The 17,536-nt window shown below is 37.2% G+C and overlaps 1 long non-coding RNA gene across 3 annotated transcripts; it reads left to right on the top strand.

The window, feature by feature from the left end:
• The first annotated feature begins 1,385 nt into the window (after positions 1–1,385).
• Positions 1,386–15,401, top strand: LOC138105835 (uncharacterized). Of its 3 annotated transcripts, XR_011148722.1 has the most exons (6): positions 1,407–1,456; positions 7,603–7,687; positions 10,180–10,272; positions 11,107–11,188; positions 14,491–14,767; positions 14,955–15,401. It is a non-coding gene; the product is annotated as an uncharacterized lncRNA (long non-coding RNA). The 3 variants fall into 3 exon arrangements; XR_011148721.1 differs by having other exon boundaries at positions 14,491–15,401; XR_011148723.1 differs by lacking the exon at positions 7,603–7,687 and having other exon boundaries at positions 1,386–1,456; positions 14,491–15,401.
• The last annotated feature ends 2,135 nt before the right edge of the window (positions 15,402–17,536 follow it).

Below are 17,536 nucleotides of genomic sequence, written 5' to 3'. Positions count from 1 at the left end.
ATATAGGATCACATTTATGGTTCTGGAATACCCCATTTGGAAGTGGCAGTAGCAGACAAGCTGGGAAATCTCTTTGCCCACAGCAGCGGTCTACTGATGTAGTTTTGGTGTAAGAACTGTAACAGAGAATCCAACTCAGTGGCAAAGACTACAAATAAAATGCTCTTAAAATGAAAACACACTCATATAACAAGGAAGTTATTAATATTAACTGGGACATGTGCTTAATTTCGCTGCAATATAAATACACTTTTGATGTTCATTTTCAAAGTATGCATTTGTATATAATTATGCTTAATGCATATCATACTCTGCAGTCTTATGATTTTACAGTCAGACTGATGGAAGTGCTTATTTTTTTCATCTTCTTTTATTTGCATTGCAAAATATTTCTTTGTCTGTATTGTTCTTACCTGCTGGAAACAACTGTCTTTTTCATGAATCATGTAGATGAGTATTTCCAGGAGTCATGATATACCATATTTGGAAAATTTGTAAATATTTCCTACTTTCAAGTAAGTGAAGAACTGCAGTAATGCATTAATGTTGGTGCAGTTTAGTCTATTATATATATGATTTAGCGACATGAAAGAAAAAAAACCACTTACTTGTTATAATGTAGATTAAAGAGAGTTCTGACTATAGCCTTATCAGTAGCACTTTTAGACATGTTTAATTTTCTTTTTCAGTGGTTGTTGTCACAACACCTATTGTTTCCAGTAAGCTTCATATTCACCCAGCAATAATAATGCCATTTTAATCTTGTAAGGATGTGTCTTCTCTAGCTGAATTAATAAGGAAACCAACTAAAAGATAATTTGGGATATCTCTGAAATGTGTGCTAATAAAAGGACTATGATCAGTCCAACTACATGTTGTTCTTAGTAATATTATGCTAATAATAGTAAATAACAGCCTTTTATTTGTGTCCTTCATTTTCTTTGTAAAGATAAATATTGGTAGATTTGCATGAAACAATACCAATGTCCATTTCCTTCTGAAGTTTATAGGCATGGCCCTGATAAATGGCAGAGTGCCAGTCCTGTTTCTGTCAAGGCTTTCTGTAGGATTTCAATACCTCTCCTCAACTGAAGTGTCCTTTCATGCTATAGAAAAATCATAAAAATGTAAATCAATGTCTATCAACTATTTGCTTGTATAATAATATCATTATACATTATATGGCAATGAATGCCTTCATGGTCATTTATAAATGTTGCCAGTGTTCCCTAGCTACAGGGGTGGCTTCAGTCAGGAGCTGCTCGAAGCTTCCCCTATGTCCCATGGCACCAATGAAGGCTGGCTCCCAGGTGAACCTGATTCTGGCCAAGGATGAGCCCATCAGCAACAGTGGCAGAGGATAGATTTAAGAAGGGTTGGTGGGGGGTGGAACAAGCAACTTCAGATGGACAGTGGAGAGTGAATATGTGAAAAAAACATCTCTGCAGACACCAAGGTCAGTGAAAGAGGGGCAGGAGGTTCTCCAGGTTCAGGAGCAGAGATTCCCCTGCAGCCCGTGGTGCAGACCATGGTGAGGCTGCTGTACTGCTGCAGCCCATGGAGGTCCGTGGGAGAGCAGAGATCCACCTGCAGCCCAGGGAGAGGACCACCAGAACAGGTGGACATCCAAAGGAGGCTGTGATGGGAAGTCCCCACTGCAGTAGGCTCCTGGCAACACCTGTATCCCTGTGAAGAGAGGAGCCCACACTGGAGCAAGTTTGCTAACAGGTCTTGTGACCCTGTGGGGGGCCCATGCTGGAGCAGCCTGTTCCTGGGTGAACAGGAACCCCATGGAAGTGACCCACATTGGTTTGTGAAAGTTTCACAGGAGGGACCCCATGCCGTAGCAGGGGAAGAATGTAAGGAGACTTTTCCCTGAGGAGGAAGAAGCAGCAGAAACAGAGTGTGATGCAGCCCCCATTCTCCATCCCCCCTGCACTGCTTCAGGAGAGAAAGTTGAGAAAATCAGGAGTGAAGAAGGGAGAGGTGAAGAAAAGGGTTTTTTGGCGCTTTTTTGGGGGGGCATTTTTAAAATTACTCTATTTGGATTTGATTTGCAATAAATTAAATTAACTCTCCCTAAGCTGAGTCTGTTTTGCCCATATGGTAATCAGTGAGTGATCTCTCCCAATCCTTATCTTGACCCACAAGCCTTTCTTTATATTTTCTCTCCCCTGTCCAATTGAGGAGGGGAGTGATAGAGAGCATGTTTAGTGGGTGCCTGGAGTCCAGACAGGATAAACCTAGCAGACACTCACAATTGGTACAGTCATAATTAGACTATTATTTCTATGTCTGGATGAGAATAGTCAATGGTAGCATAAATAGTGCAGGTGCGCCCTTCTTCTGGCTCAAAATTATATTTTGACCTTGTGAGAATGGATCTTTGTTTCACAAAAAAAAAAAATTAAACTTTTGGAATCTCCTGAATGGTGAAACCTCTCATTTCTCATGGGGCATGGATACTTTGTCATAGATCAGGTCATTTTTGCACGAGTTCTGCATAATGAAGGGGTGTATATTCTGCCTATTGTATATAAACATTTATATACTTCCAACTTTTCTCTCTCTTTCACTATTATTATATATGGATATATATAATTTTGCTTTGCATATTTTTGAAGATGGTGCTAATATCACCAGATGTTTCTTCATTAGTGCATATTTGACTGGAGATTATTTGGTACCAGCTCAAGGAAACCTCCACTAAAAATGCTTTTTGTATTCTTCTGCCTACCTTGTGGATAGGCTGGATTCTCTTAAAATCTTTGTTTTCCCCAGTTTCAAAGGTGGCAGGGGTAAATTAGACTTCTCAGAACTCTGGTGGAGCCAGGAGATCCAGAGACCTCCACAAAGTTAACTTTTTGGTTTAGACGTAGGAAATGGCTTGGAAAGCAGGAACAGATCTCTCATAGGAGCAGTGTAGATTTAACGTGGTGTAGTATTTTTATCACTGGTGCTAAAGCTGGTACAGCCACAGAACAAGATATTGCACTTCATGAAAGAAGGTTGCTGAATCTGACCATTTATTTGTAGTGTGAAAAGAAATTTTAAATGTTCTGATGAAAAAAAATCCTACCAACTTAATGTATTTTTCTTCTTCTTTCAGATTAGATGTTTTCTTGATGTAAAGTCAAGGAACAACAAAGAAATTATTATACTGAAACAGAACCTTATACAATTATTTTATGTACAGATTACTCTAAAAATATCAGACGCGTATAGCATATTTGACACAAAACACATTTTCTGTCTTTTTCATATTAACAGATTCCGTAAACTACTCTACAGAAGGTTTCCAAATCCTTTCAATTTTGCCATTGTGGAAAACCCACAAGTTAGATAGAATGTGGCCAAAAAGGGCATAGCATTATTTAATTTCGCTGCTATGAAAACAGAAGTAACAGTATGTATCTTTTTTTTCCCTCTTGGTTCCCCATTCCTGTATCAGAGAACATATCTATGAAGAGAAAAAACATAGCCTAGTGAGATAGGGTATGAAAACGATGGATACCTGAAAGATAAAACCCCTCGTTTTCTTAACTTTGTGTATTTCATGACAAAATGTATCATACTACCCACTGCACATCCAGGTTTTTTTCTTCCAATTCCTGCACTCTGGAGCTGTCTTATTGTTCGGTCTGCTTCCAAATGCTAATCTTAGGACCGAGTGCTAACAGGATGCAGTCCCATAGGAAGAGTTTTATTTGCATAATTAACTTCAATGACATTGTCAGGATTGCAATGATGAGCATTCTCTCGAAACACCTAAGAGAAGTTAAGCAAGATGAGATACAGAATTGCAGCTCCAGACTATACTCCACCATTTCATATTTTTATTTTCTTTTCATTTTTAAGGCAGTTCACAAAATCCAGATGTCAAATGTAAGTTATGTTTTGAACTGATAACATGTGGCTACTTGCTCAGTTCACATTTAGAGGCATATTTTGTGTCAGTTTTCTCTGTGTCTTTCATATAGGTAGGCTGCAGATGTGCTTCTAAACGTCTGTCTTTTGATGTAATATATCATATTTTAATTACTTTCCATTCTTTTTGCATTTGATTCACATATGAAAGAAATTATTGGCTAATCCCAGGTGAGATCTATAAATAACCCTTTATGTAGAAAATATTTTTTTCTTTTCAGTGGCTTCAGTTTATTCTTGGAGTTGTATTCAGAGTTTTGACTAAGCAAATAAGCTGTATGTCTGTTAAGGAGGTGCTTTTATAGGCCGAAGAAAAATCTTTCACCTCTTCCTCACCTGTGGGAAATTTGAGGGTCCTTCTTTTAATTTCAAAATGTTTGGGAATAAATCATAAAATATTGTTTTATAAACAGCAGTGTTTGAAAACCTTTTTTTGATATAGAAAAGGACTCATGAGTCTTTCTTAAAAATGCTTTCACTATGGACATGCTTAAACCAATACTTTATGATTTTGATAATTAAGAGTTTTAAAGATTTTCTTCCTAAATCTTTTATGCTTGTTGAACTTAAAGAAACAGGAAGAAGAAATCTGCACAAGTGTTATCAACCAAAAGTAGTGTGGGCAGCACTTCCAGGTATTCTCCCGGATGCAATAAATACCATTTTAGTTTCATTTTTCTGTATCAGAGAAACAATCAAAGACATTTTTGTGACAGTTTTGTCCTATTGGGTTCTTATATCAGAAGGTAAAACCTGGTGCTTGCCCCAAAAACTTTACCAAATTTTGAAGTACATTGACGCTGTACAACATTTTTTTTTCATTTTGTGTTTCCATGGTCAAAAAGCACCATGAGGTCTAGAGATGTAATGCACCGAATAACAACTAAATATTCAAGTTATGTGACCAGTTCTCAGTATAGGGCTTTATTTTTATGTTGTTGTTGGATACACTGGACCCATCTGTATCCACAAGATACATTTAAATATGTTTAGTAAGGTGCTTGCTGTCAGAAGGAGTTTCCAAAGACATTGAATCCGCAGCCTGGGAACTGAACAAGCAAGTACATATTTTATCAGACTCTCGGCAAGCTTGTTCTAGTGCATCCTTCTTGGGTCAAACAGGACTGTGTGGACACAGAAATTGAAGAATGGCTTGGCTTTAATCAAAGAACCTAAACACTAGTTATAAAATGAACTTTATTTCCATTTCTGTTTTAAAGCTATGTGTAGATTCTGTTTTATACACTTAAGTATGTGTTGTGCAATAATTAGCTATGTCGTTAATAGTTTATAATGGAATATATATGGCACCAGGAAAGCACTTAGAGTTTTGCACATGAAATCATAGTGTCTGTTTCCATAAAGTTTTAATGACACTTCTGCCCTGTCCTGATGTATTTGTGAGGCTGTCCTCAGTACAGGAAGGGCATAAAGGACAATGAGGTAGGATTCAACCATTTTGTACGTGACACAGAAGGCTAATAAGGATCACAAACTTGTGTTATGAGAAAAAAAATATCTCTGGAGTAATTGCTGGGAGGTAACAAATCACCTTCTTTTTCCTTGTTCAAGCTAAATCCACAGCCTAGGCTAATGACCTAAAAAAATAAACAGAAGAAGATGCTAAGAGCTTTTGGTGGAAACGTGGTTTAAAAGTTTGTGAGTTTATTCAGTTTTTGTGCTGCTTGTCTCAAACCAGATTTATCTCCAAGAAATCATACTCCAGAAGGAGCTGGAGAGACTCCAGTTTCTATCCCATACTTTTTCGCCTCTCCCAAGTGGGTTTTTCATATTGTCACTTATTGAGTGCTCCAAGAGATGTAAGTAGAGGTTGCACTGTTGCTCAATATCTACTGCAAATTCTTGTGCTCAATTCTCATGAGCATCTCCCTCTTTACTATTCAGTGTAGTCTTTTAGTCCCATAAATTTGGAGTTGTTACTCCCTGTAAGGAGCCCCAGGCTTCCTTTAGACCTCAACACCTGGACTTAGCCTGCCTGGAGATTAGGTTTTAGCTTGTGGAGGTTTTAGCTCATTTAATGATCAAGTAACAGTTACCGGCCTTGATTTAGCCTTTGCTCAGCTTTGAACGGTTGTTTTTGTTCTGTACATTTTGTAATTAATACACTATAATAACAAATATTTATGTGGAATGATGGATCCATTGTCATCGGATAAAATGCAGCATAGATGGGTGAAGACATGGAATGATAGAGAACTTCCTGAAAATATAGAGAGATGGTGACTTTGAAGACTCCAGAGTTCTAAGCAACTGACCTATGCCCAACTATTTTTCATCACGGTAATGTCACCTGAATGAAACCTACTTTAGTCATAACAAAGGAAGCAGGAGGCACAGGAAAAATATCCAATATATGTAAAACCCATATGTACGCAAAAAGTTTGGATGCAGCCTGGACTTCAGAACAACTAAGAGCTAGGTGTAGAGCAGGTTAGCAAATGTATAAAGTTGCTCTAAGCATATATTATTGTCAGGAGGATGCCACCAGCAACATCACCAACACAAACTGCTCCCAGCATGCTGATGACTTGCTGTAACAATCTCCCCTTCCAGAATTTTAACCATTGGCCTTAGGAACTCGGAGAAGCAAATGGTGAGAATTATTCCGTAGAAAGGAGGAAATGCACTTGAAAGTTTTGTATATATAATATTGTGGCTGTAATATATTTGGAAATATAATCATTGCAACTAGACTAATATCTATTTCATTACACTTCATTTTATTTTAATATTTTAGCACTTTAAATATTACCACTGAATTATTCTAACAGTAAATTCCTGCGTTTGCATGTTCCGTTTTTCAAGAGTGTGACACTCTCTGGCAATCTATTCTATAACTTTCATGTAAAATATTGGTAATACAAGAGACATGAATAGAACAAAACAAAACAGGGTTTGATGTATTTCCTAAACATATAGTATGTGGACCTTTTTAAAATAATATGTTATTCCTGCTGGCTGGATAAATAGGTGACTGTTCACTGGACCAAAGCCAACAGGCCATTCAAAAATTATTGAAGCTCAACTTTGTGTCAAAAAAGAACTATACAAAGCTGATGCATGGAGAGAAGTGATTTACAAATAAGCATTTGTGTTTGCATATCTTATGAGATGTATGGGGTTCTCAGTAACCTGCACATGTCCAGAGCAGACAGACTCTTCCTTCTGTGGTGGAAGACAAACATTCAAAATTGTCATAAGACAGCTCATCTTCCTTTTTATTTTTGTACAAATGGTTTCTTGACAGGCCAGAAAGTGTTACTTAGCTCTTTTTCAGCTGGAAATCCATTGAGCTTTTTTTTCCTCCATCTCAGTTAATTTTATTTCCTTTGTGAGTTTTGTTAGTGGTTTTTTCCTTTTTTTTTTCCTAAAGTTAATGGAAATTTTTATAATTTTTCTTACAATTTCATACCCAGAAATGCAGGCAATATTCCAAGTAAGGCTGCATGGCAGCTGTAAAAATATACTCCTCTGCTTTCAGAAATGAAATCTCTGTGTGGGCAATTGAAATTTGTTTTTCTGGTTTTTGTAGCTGAAATACTGTAAGATCATGTTGAATCTGTTGAAGACTCTCACACACTTACTGCTTTCCAGAGAGATTTCTTTTAGATTTTTCAGATAAGGGAATCAGAATGTAATTATTTTCTTTTCCAGACTATGCAATATTTGCATTCCTCTTTTCGTTCCATTTTCCTTTCCTAATGATGAAGATTCTTTGTCATACCTCAAGTGGTTGAAGGTAACTTTTTTAATATTGATATTAGAATTTATGGCTTTTGGTGGTGGTGGTAACTTACTACCACTACTGTTTTTTATAATCATTATAACTTCTTGGGTGCTATTTCTATTGTGTCAAATATATAAAGTCTAAGGAACTTCTGAACAGCCATCAGGTATGCCAAGAATTTTTATAACAAATGTCTTATAGGCGATGGGTAGTCGACTTAAGTCAGAATGGTTGTATCAGAAAATATTTTTGGTTGAACTTACCCCTTTATGAGGGGAGAAAGATAAGATATTCTTATCTACCATAATTTGTTGCAATTGCTTCTTAAATCACACAGTGAGAATCAACAGCTGCAGGTCTATCTGTTCTATTTGTCTTTTCTTCACTTTCACATACCTTGTATGTATGTTCCCTAAAAAATAGTGAAGAAGGTCTTGTAAATTACTTTTCTGTAGAAGTTGTGGCCAATACCATTATTGCAATGGTATTGCAATAATACACAACCAGATGGGGGGCCACTTATGCCTGGGAAACTTAAATATGTTATTAAAGGAAATGTGAATTTCACTTTATTTCTCAATAATTTGCTTGTGATTATGCTTTCCATCAAGCAAAATGGCCTGCAAAGACTTAAATCATAATAAACTAAGAACCACTTCTCTGACCTTCACATCTGACTTTCAATCCATATCTTCCATTTAAATAGGAAAATAGCAACCTGGTCTAACTAAGATAAAGAATACACTGTAGCTGATTCCTGGAATAGAAAGAAGACAGCTATGGTGTTTGCCACAGGCATATGAAATAGATAAAAGAAAGATAAGCGCTTTAAAAAAAGGTGGACCATAATGAATATGTGGGAATGAAGAAAAGAAATGGTTTGTTTTCTTTTCCCCAAAGTAAAAGGAAAAAAAAAAAACTTTTTCTAGAAGAATAGAACAGTTTTTCCTGAGAAGCAGGAATCTGGTATGTTTCTTCAATCTTAATAAAGCATTTAGGCAGAGGGAGCTCTCTGACACTTGAAGGGAGCAGAGACTGAAATGTTTTCCCTCTGACACAGAGTCCTACAATAGTGAGGTTTTATATTTAATGGGATGCAGGGTCATTTCCCGTGGGCTATTTAGTGGACCTTTGTAGCTTCAAAATGTGATTCTTCCCTCAGAAGGGCCTAAAACTGATTATTAACCATGATTCATAAATTCTTCAGAAGACGATCAAGTTAGGTTTATGAATTCAAGCTGGGACAGAATGCAGCTGCCTCCTTTCTGCCTGTAAATACCAAGAAGCACTGCAACTTACAGAAAAATAACATTTTTAAGTTGATTTTCCTTCCTCATTGTCCTTTTCCAACAAGAAAACAGCTGTTTACATGAATTCCTGGTACTTGTAAAGGAAGAAAAGGGAAAAGAATGAAAAACATCCATGTGTTTCAGTTTCCTATTAGAATGGCACATCTCATGAGCTAGTTTTCTGGAACAGTTGTTGATTTTAAAGGGAGGACTAAAAACAGTGGAAGGGTTGGGAGCTGTTCACTGCATGAAATCTGTCCTGATCCACGATCAGATCCAACAATGATTCAAACAAGCCATGATATTGTATTAAGTGTATGATACAGTACAAATACATGGAGGAACACTAATAGAAATCCTCTAAGCATCATTACCACACTGAAGGAGACTTTGCCCAAGGCATGTGATTGTTCTTTTTCTCTAGGGTAGAGCTACAGATTTGTAGGCCAAATACTCTAAATAAATAAAGCCTGGGCAGAATGTATTGAATCCTGCACATTTTCTGCTGTTTTTACTTTTCCAAAGGTAGTAACTATGAACAAGGCACATCAAAGTCCTACTTACATCACCACAGATAATACAATAAACTATAGATATGACTGTTTCCACCCATTTACTTCTTTGTACTCTGCTATCTAGCAACCTTAATTATTGCTTCCTACCTAGGTATATTCTATTTTTTCTCTATAAGGTACACTTAAAAGAAACATTTTCTTAGCTGCATCCCTGGAATGACTTTTCTTGAATGCCTATAATGCAATAAATCGATGGAGAATCCACACTGAAGAGATTAAATATTACAGCACAGAAATATTAGCTGGTGAAAACAATCAGACTTTGATTCATGTAATTTATTATAGTCTCACATTCTCCTTTCTGTCTTGATAGCAGAGCTGCCAGTTAAGATCACACTGGAAGATTGCTGCAGTTTTTGCTGTTATTACTTGATATTAAACTTGCATTTTGTTATTATTACTGATATATGTTATTAAACTAAAATGCTACTAAACAGTATGTTTGAGTGTGGCTCCACCTTTGTGCTGTCCCACACTTTCTGCATACATATTTAAAGAGTTTTGTAGCCAAATTTTCAGAGGTCAAAGGAAGCTATAGGAGGGGATTAGGCAGCTGCAGTTTGGGTGATAATTAATGATAATTGATATCATCAATGAAGTGGGAGTTGTCTGGAGTCTCATTTCAGTTTGCCCTCTCCAGGCTGAACAAGCTGAGTTACTTCAGCCACACTTCATATGGGTGAGGACTTTTCTGGGCTTGGAAGAGGGACACCAGGATCTACAGTGAACCCAGGTAAAAATTTACTCCAACTGTAGCTTTAATAGCTAGAAAGTAAGTGGATACCCAGCTTTTGAACATCCCATGCCATTGAAGATCCTTTCTCTTCTGATACAGTTTTGCTAATCTTTTACCTCATTTTGATAAACAGCTCCATCTGCCTTTGTGCCTGTGCCCCTTTCTCCTCTTCATGACAATTTTTGTCCTGCTAGATCCCTGTAATTTCTCAGCTATGCACACTCACAATTTTTAGGGCTCCCTGTGAAGCTGCTGTTTTGTCCTTCCCTTCGTGCACATTCCCTATCCATATATTTCTACTACTGGTAGCACCCTAAATGTCCCTCATCTCTCTTGCAATCCCTGGTGCTGCTATGATCTCCCACTAATTGCTTCAGCCAGCAAAGTCCACTCTTCCTTAACTTCTCCATCAGCTCCTACACTGGCAAAATGTAGAAAGTGTAGATATATATTGCATGTACCAAAGTTCTGTACAAAGGATGACTAAAACACTGTTCCAATGTTCTAAGGTCAACTTACCCCCTTCCACAAAAAAACCACAAAAAACAAAAACCAAAACAAAAACAAACAAAAAATCTAAGAAAGAAAACAGGTACAATTATGATAGATGGATATCCTAATCCATCATATAATTTCTCTGAATTATTCAGATTTCTTAGAATCTGTCAAAATTCTCCCCAAAATCCCGTTACATTTTATATGATGTATTTGGGTACTACTTGGGTAGAAATGATGTTGTCTATAAAAACTAGTTAAATTTTAGCAAATGAATATCTTGTTTTTTTTCAATTTTCAAGTATTTTCCTGATAATGAGGCTTTTTCATCCTTAGCTCCAGTAGTCATAAATATTGCTTGGTTATTACAAGGTATGTCGTCTTTCCAAAGGAATGCAAGCTTACAAGCAACCACCAGGTAACAACTTTGCTATAATTCCAATTATCCCCATTGTCTCTCCTTTGCAAGCTGTTGGTTGGAGAGAAAGACCATATTGTAGAGAAAAGGTATATATTATGCAACTGTTATACAACAGTTAAACTGCTTACTACATGTGCTTTAAATTCTAAAATAAAATTTTATCATGAAGATTTTCATGGGAATCCTGTGGCAAAGCCATAAAGTCTGGATAAAAAACTGGGATGTAATATCCTAAGAAGAAAATTTCATGTATAGATCCAGGAAACCATAATACTAAAATAAAAATTAATACAAATTAGTCTTACAGGCACATTTGAAAACAAAGACAAACATGACAAGCAAATAAATTTGCTTATTGGCCACTCTGTAGAAAATTCTGAATATTAAATTCAGAAGGGTTTCGATGTGGTCTGCCTCTGGGTGATCTAAGATTCCTTAAGAAAAACAAATCCTTCTTTACAAACAGTTGCAAAATAAATTAGCTTTTCAAAATTAGCACCAGAGTTATCTTTAGAAAGTTGCCTCTGCAGTTCCTACAGGTTTAATTTGAGTAGTAGATAATGCCCATATTTAATATATTAGAATTTTTGAAAAGCTATTCCTGAAAAGTAGAACATTAATGGAAAAGTTTACAAATGTCAGCAAAGACACTGATATACTTCTATTTTAAAATAATATGGGTTTGAGGGGATTTTTGTTTAGTATTTTCAGAATTCCATAAGATATGAATTCCTGCATTCCCTCCAGGTCACTCAAATCATACCTAATAATGTATTCTAACAAATGAGTAATCATAAAGATATGAAAATATCCAAGTCTGTACTTTGAAACACAGTTTTAAAAAGTTAACAGTAACATTGTTCTTTTACAAGACATCTTTTCCAGACAATGATAATAATAACAAGAACATATATGAGTTCTTGATAAGTTTTGGCATAAAAAAATATATATCTATATAAACTAATACTGTGAAAGAAATTGTGGATTTTAGAATTAAACACTTGACAACATTTTTGGTTTAGGATTTGTATTTCCCACGTCGTGATCGTGAAAAAAACACAACTTTGGTTATGCAAGTGGACTTGCAAACTGTGAGCCTAGACTGTAAAATTAACATTGTGCTATGTCTTTTGCAAGAGTTTGACCACAAATGGTAGAACCTTGCCAGAGCTTTCTTCTTTAAATAGATTTATGAGAATGTCTGCTTTTGTATTCCTACAAGTTAGAGACCTAAGCTTGCAGATCCGGGGAAGAGAAGCCAAGCTATTATAGTCTGGTCTGAACCACAGCTAAAGGAGAGGCTCAGATCAAAGTATTTGGGTTTGAACCTTAGCTGTATGTATTGGGGTGTGTGTGTGTGTGTGTATGTGTATGTGTATGTATGTATTTATATTTATACATTGCAGGAGTCCAGATGTGTGATTTAATCTCTTCATGCATTGTATGACCTTATTTGCAGTCCACAAGTCATCTGAATGATGAGCTGAGAATTTATTTAGATATTGAAATAAATTCTAAGCCTCAGTGATTTTTTCTGCATCTACGGAAAATATGTGAAAGCCACAGTGGCTGATACTTATACAGAATTTAAACATACAAAACATGAAATGCTACTAGTTTGTGGTGCAAATTGATTTACAAAATATATTTTTTTTCCATCATTGCTAAATCTATGCTGTATTTTATGAACCACAGGTGAAAAGTGAAAAGGTAAATGGCTGGAATATATATATGAGACAATACAACTCATTTTTAATGTGAAGCAAAGAGAAGTAGAAATGGAAAAGACTTTTTATTTTGTCTTCAAATGTAAAAAAAATGAACATAGTAGAGTTTCTATTATTTAGCTTACATTCTTCATTTGGGCACTTCAAGCTTCATAATTTTGTAAAAGGAGATAGTAAAACTCAATTATGTTTTGATCCTTATATTTATAAACTTTAACCCATTGTTAAAATATAAAAATATGTAGTTCTATCTTCCCCCCTTGCCCCTTAACACTGAATGTAAATTGACCCACTGTACATTTTAAGATCAAGCTTGGAACTCAATTTAAATTCTAGCACATTCAAACTTCTTAAAAATATAAGTTCCATTCAAATGGGAGTTTCTTCACTGCACACAGAGCTCTAATCAAAAGTAGAGCTGTATAGAATGGTTTAAATTTAATCCAAATCTCAGTGAATTTCATGAATCTGACTATTCAAGCTTTACATGACTGGGCTCATAAAAGTTATTTCTGCTTTTATGCATGATAGGTTGCGGGTTGCTGCTGCTTCTGGGCTTCACAACAAATGCCACAAACCGGAGTTCATCTCTGCCTTCATGCATTTTTCATAGCTGCAGCTAAAAAGTAAAACTGTACTGATTGATAATAGTTAATGAATGTGTAAGCTGTTAGTGAAGGTTTTCCAGTGCTTTCCACTAGTTTGGGTCACAGGGAGTTGAACTGGATAACTGATTATCCATAAAGATCACATTAGTGTATTAAAGAAGAATAGGTCAAACACCAACATCACACACACGCACAAAATTCATTATTTTTCCCATTAGTGATATTCCTGAACACTCTAATTAACAGTATTTTACACCTTTTCTCAATTGTAGATATTTACTATGGTTTCTTCTTTCTGGGGTAAAAATATCTGTCTATTCTAAATGTGTTTCATATTGAGAAATTAGCATTTTAGGCTGACTTATACATTTTTCCCCCATTCTTTTTTTTTAATAATGGCAAAGTTCTTCACAGACACAAAATGTGTGGAGTTCACTTTATGAAAACTGACATATTTGGCCAGAATTGTGTTATCATGTTTCTATAGATAATTTCTTTTTCTAGTTATCTTTGTACAATGCATACAGGGCCTACAATATCCTTTTTCCTTCTGCTGATATTTAATGACTTACTTTCTCACCATAGCAGGTTAAATGTTTGTTCCTTCACGACAGGAATGATGTTTCTCATTTCACAGATCATGCCATTTGGAAGCAAGTATCCATAGTATAGTTTTCTGTTAACAGTTACATTCCTACTAGGAAAATATCTGAAGGAAGAGACTACAAGAATAGGTGCAAGATATATTCACTAGAAATGTGTACATAATTTTTGAGAAATGCTTAGCAAAAATTAACATGCAAATCTTCATCAAAGAGAGCAGTTTAAGCTCTTCCAAGCAACCCTTTCTGTCTGCAAGCAAACATGGGAGAATATCACACCATCACTTCTTTTTGGAATTACACAATTAGAGCATTCATAAAGTAAGGCATGGCAAATGAAACACCCTTTTCTTATTTTCCAGGCTTCCATGACAACTTCAGTGTTTTGAAATAGGGTCGAAGAGTCAGGTGGGGGAATGGAGTGATTTACTCCATTTGAACCATACTACACAGCCTCTCTCATTCTGAGTTGGGACATGATACTTTTCTGGTGTAGAGCTAGCTGGAGACCACATCCCAGCTTCACACTATGCTCTTGCCTCTCACTCCAGATTAGGAATCCTATACAAGATGAGACAACACAGACAGTGATGAAGCTATCACTGTACTGTAGTTTCAACACCCAGTATAAAGGAGAGGGTAAGTTATTGCCCAAATATTTACTTGTTATCAATGAATTAACAGAAATGGTTGACTAACAAAGCAAGATCTCTAGTTAACATGTTTGTCTCACACCTCGTTTCAGTTCCCTTCTCAATTCTAGAACTGTCTTTTTCCTAATATATGTACCTGAATAGTTGCATGAGAGTCCTCTTTTTCTCCTCAGCGGTATGAGAGTCTGGAAACATCTACTTGATTTTGGAACTGCTATCACCCAGACTTTTGCAGAGGTCTGCAGGAAAGCATTACAGAAGCAAAACAAAATTTTACTACAACCACAAAAATTATGAGGGAGAGACAAGCTGTTGTTCTCCTATCAGTGCAAAGAAACCTTTTTCTTAATATCCAATAACTTACTATGAATTTCCAAACTTTAAAGTTCCTTAAGTATTTTTAAAATATAATTGCTTACTTTTATGCCACTTGGGAATATCTCAGATCAGTGATTGACAAGATGCATAAGATGTTGTCACTAAAATATTGCAACCATTTAAAAATAATATTCCACTGAGAACTAGACTTCTGCTACAAATCTACTTATAGCAAGGAACTTGGTGCAAGGGAAGTACATCAGTAGGCTCTTATATTTCCCTTATGTCTGTTTTCAAGTGGGTTGGTGTCTTGGGGTGACGTTATGATATGTATCCCATATCGCTGCCTATGCCCAGAAATTAATTTTTGTGCCTTTCTGTGCCTCTAAACTGAGCCTGAGAGGGAGAAGAAAAAACTGAGCAAAACTTTCTCAAAGCAGTCTGCAGCTTGTTCAAGGTCACATAAAGATAGGAGGTTTTTTTTTCCCTTCCCAGCCGCGGCAGGGGAGAGAGGAAGCACCCGGCTTGCTGTGTTCCAGTCAGCTTTTGGCCAGTTTTTTTTTTCAGTTTCTGGTTCTCCGGAGAGAGACTGAGAGTTGGACTTTGCTTTTTTCCTTCTCTAGAATTCCGGATTTTTCTCCCTTTGCTACTGGACTGCTTTTCAACCTCAGAGCACATCGGGAGGACTTTTCGTCGGGCACAGAGGGCCTGGCCCTGGGCCAAGCCCCGGCTCCGAGGAGACCAAAGGGAGGACACTAACGCTTTCCCAGGTTTTTCCTCCACAGCAAAAGATTTTACCATTTAACCTCATTTTCCTTTCCCGTGTGTTTGTTAAATAAATAGTTTCATCTTCTTCACTTTCCTTCGAGGAAAATTTATTTTTTTTTCCCGAACCTGGTGGGGGAGGGGTGGTTGTGCCTTCTCTCAGAGTATATATTTCTAAATTTGGCCAAACCGGAACAAATTTAGTGGCGCCCAACTGTGTGGCTCGAAGGAAAGTGAAAACCTGTGCTAATTACATTTTGGTTTGAATTTACTTATTCTGTGCTGGAGTAAAATAGTCATCATGTTGGTTGAGTTCATAACATTTCTCTGGCTTGATATATTCATGTATTTCTGGTCCGTAGGCTTGTTTGCCTATCCACAACTTGGTCCGATCTTATCCTTGATAAGGAATTTTTGCAGAGCAGGGACACGAATTCGGATTTCTATTTTGCTGTGCTCGGTGATAATGATTTATAAGAAGTTGACAGAGGTACAGGCAGCTGTTCAAAGTGTGTATGATAAATGGTTTCTCCCTCCTAACCCCAGTCCTAGCTTCAGTAGCCTGTTTTGGGAATTTATTAGTAACTGCACCCAGATTGTTAGAGGAGGAGGAGATGGGGTTTCCCTTCCCTTTAAATTTGATAGGTTTTCTTTTGAGAGTGTTCAGTTTCCCCTGGATATTAAAGAGACCACCCTCCTGGTATTTAACCTGGGAATCTTCCTCTATATGATTCACAATTTCTCTAGAATGAGAGCTCAGATTTCCCGGGTGACTGCCGAGACACCTGACCCAGAGGTGGAACATCCTGAGTGGTGTGGGGAATGGGAGGATATAGGCCAAATCCTGAAGAAATTCTCTGACCCAATGGTTTGCAATTTTTCCCCTGAACAAGTTCAGAAACCAGCTGAGGTGGCGAAATATCTGAAAGAGAAATACAATGACAATTCTAATGCGAACAAGCTCCTTGCAATATGTTGGGCTTTGGCATATGCCTATCGCACACTGCAGCCGGTAAGGGTAGAGAGGCAGGAAGATCAATCAGCAAAGCCTGCGGATACCCCAATCACTCAGGCTGCAGATAAACCAGACAGCAAGCCCAAACCAGATGGAGAGTCTAAGCCACTGACAGTGGCTCCTGTTACAAGGAAAAAGCACATAACCAAAACTGATCGCCCAGTGAAAGATGAGGATAATGGAGGGGAAGGAACCTCAAAAGATGCAGGGGAAGGAACCTCAAAACCACCAACTGACTCAGGCACAGAAACCATTACTGAGTCCATGTCCATAAAGGACCTTCACAGCCTAAGAAAGGATTACACCCGACGGTCCGATGAATCCATAATAAGTTGGATGGTCCGTATTTGGGATGCGGCAGGTGATGATGTGATGCTGGACGGTGCTGAAGCGAGGCATTTGGGATCCCTGTCACATGATCCAGTGATCGACCAAGCGATGAAAAGGGGGACTGACTCTACCAGTGTCTGGAGACGAGTTTTGACAGGCGTGATTGAAAGATATATGTGTGGAGATGATCTCTACATGCAGCAAACCCCGTGGAAGACCATAGAACAAGGGATCCAACGCCTGAGAGAACTAGGGGTGGTAGAGGTTGTCTTCGCAAATGACCCAGGATTGAGGAGTCCAGACCGGGCCAGAGTTATTCCATACATG

The sequence above is a fragment of the Aphelocoma coerulescens genome, chromosome 2 (assembly GCF_041296385.1).
Source record: "Aphelocoma coerulescens isolate FSJ_1873_10779 chromosome 2, UR_Acoe_1.0, whole genome shotgun sequence".
NCBI classification, from domain to species: domain Eukaryota; kingdom Metazoa; phylum Chordata; class Aves; order Passeriformes; family Corvidae; genus Aphelocoma; species Aphelocoma coerulescens.
Note: the sequence above shows the minus strand (reverse complement) of the source record. Positions and strands in the feature narration are given on the sequence as shown.